Source organism: Phalaenopsis equestris, unplaced genomic scaffold (assembly GCF_001263595.1).
Source record: "Phalaenopsis equestris unplaced genomic scaffold, ASM126359v1 Scaffold000301, whole genome shotgun sequence".
NCBI lineage: Eukaryota > Viridiplantae > Streptophyta > Magnoliopsida > Asparagales > Orchidaceae > Phalaenopsis > Phalaenopsis equestris.
The window spans coordinates 1,204,988-1,207,822 of record NW_018164743.1 but is presented as its reverse complement, the minus strand read 5'-3'; positions in this window follow the sequence as shown (position 1 = coordinate 1,207,822).

Sequence of the window (2,835 nt, the reverse complement as noted above, 5' to 3'; positions counted from 1 at the left end):
AGTAGGATCTTAATATGGAAGGAATGTTTTGGACCTAGTAGCATTCACATGTGTTTATAGTGTTGACAATAATAGGCTATGAGATTGGTAAGCATTGATTTGAATATTGGCATCATGTATCACATTTATAAGCCATGATATATGTCCATGGTAGGCATCTTCCACAAAGTTGATGGTAAGTGTCTATAACCTGCATTGACCTTATAACGATGTGATGGATTGATGATGTCTATTAGCCTTAGAGGCAATGACATGCATTGATGATGTGCATCAGCCATAGAGGCATTAACATGCATAAATGCCTTGAATCGGCCTTAAAGATGATAGATATCATCGGTAGCATCAAACTTATAAGTGATGGTAGATGTCATTAGCGTGTGATTACAATCAAAAGAGTGTAGTTGAGTATTTGTAGATGGACGATGAAGATCAGATGACTAAAGTCAAATGATGGAGATCAACTGATTGTAGACTTGTGACAAAGGTTGAGTGACCATAGTCGAGTGATAGCAGGTTGATAATTGTAGTTAGATAACAAAGGTTTGACAATTATAATTGAGAGATATATGTCAGGCATTTGTATTTAAGTGTTGGTGATTATGCAACCAAAATAAGTCAATAGTGGGGCAACCATTGTTTGGTGATGATGATCTCGCGACTGTAGTGGTGGTCTTACTCAGAAAATGGAGGTTTGAAGATTAAAGTTGAGTGTTAGTGGAGACTCAATGATTATTGTTGGATGATAATAGTCTAAGAATGGTGCCAATAAATTAACAATGATTTAGATGGTGATGGGTAGGAATTGATGGTGGTGTATAGGTTGTAGTGGTCGAATGAAAATGGATGAATGATGGTATTCTGTTAGCGGTGGTTAAACCATGGTGACCTAACGAAGATGGGTGAGCTACATCAATCTAATGACAAAGATTGAATGGCGATGATTTGATGGAGGTGAATTGATAGTTGTGGTTCGTTGGTGGTGTTTGAATATTCATGGATGAATGATAGAAGTTTGATGGTAGTGTATGGACAACAGTAACCTAATGAGGACATTTTGATGACGATGGATGGGTGTTGATGAATTGATGATGATGGATAGGCGGCGACTGCTGGACGACAATGGATGAGTAGAAAGGGTCTGAAGGCTGTAGCTTGATTTTAGTGGATAGGTGGCAACATAAAAATATATATTGTTGAATGATAATGATGACGATGATCCTATGTTGATGATTAGATGGTGAAGAAAAAAACATTTGTAGTTCATTGACAGTATCCTAGTGATAATGGGGAAGAGATGATGAATTTGCGTATATCCTAGTGATAATGGGGAAGAGATGATGAATTTGCGTAACCAATTCACGACGATGGTTGGGTGGCGATAACAACCTGATAGTGGCTTTCAAATGGTGGCTTGACAATGGTGGACACATAACAGTTAGTGATAGGCGGAAGCAACTAGGTGATAATGGATAATAATTTAAAAATAGTGGAAAGGTAATAATAGCCTGACAACAATGGTCTAACATTAAGATTTATCATATGCTAGTGCTTAAATGAGAGACAATATTTCAGTTTTACTGATCAAATGTTGCTATTTCAATGATGATCAAGTGAGGGTAAATGATCCTCTTAATTCAAAAGCTCTCTTCCATCTTCAGTTCATCTCTAGCTCTCTCTAAGCCCTCTTTAGGCTCTCCCTCATAAAGGGAAGGGAGGTAAATTTATAAATGTTAGCATTGATATCATCCATAAATAGAATTAAAATCAAAATACTACAATAAACATCCTTGAATGATACACTTAATTGTAGCGAGTTTTTTATGTATTTGTCCGACTTAATAATACAAGCATTAAGTAATATAGAGCTCGTCGAATTAGTCTTGTTTAGATGCTTGATTTGATTATAGGCTTACAATTTTTGAAGATCATTTGATTCTTAATTTTTCATCTCAATGTTTGCTATTATGCTTCATGCATTGATTCTGGTTCATTTTGATACGCCATCAACATATTTTCATCATCCGACATGAATCTCGAGGCATAACACGAATTTCGAGACAATATCTTGAGCAAGAAACATTCAATCTTCAATTAAGAGTCATCCAGAGCTTTGATTTTAGCAAACTTGTAGTAAAACTAACCGACTCGATGAGAAGAGCAAACTTGTAGTAAAACTAACCGACTCGATGAGACGGACTCAATGATATCGAAGTTAGTCCAATCCGAGTCAAATCAAGCCCAGATCAAGTGATTAAATCATTTTTAGAAGATTTCTGGACACATTTGAAAAATCAAACAAATGTCGAATTCAGCGAGTTCATACTCGAATCGAGCATCTCGACAAGACAAATCCAACGAGCCCAAGACTGCTCAATTCTAACATTAAGGCACTCAAATGTTCATCAAATGTCATATGATCGAGGGAAGCTCTCTGGACCGTCTGATCAAAATGGTTCAAATTCTTGCATTAATTGCACCCAGAATACTATAAATAGAGCCCCACCCCTCACATGAGAAGAAGAGGCTTGAGAAAGAACTTGAGGCTTTGACAAAGAACTTAAGTCCAGCATCATCCTTGCCATCGCAGACTGCCGTCGGCCACCACCAATCACTGTTAACCTCCATCAACCACCACCGACCATCATCATCTTCCGTCCACCACCGCCGAACTCCGCCGACCAACACTGACAGTCAACAATCACCGCTGACCTCTGTCGATTACCGTCGACCACCGTCGACCACCGCCAATAGCCACTGACCTCCGTTGACCACCGCCAACCATCATCAGCTATCATCGACCACCGTTAACCAGACGACGTCAGGTGACGTTGTACC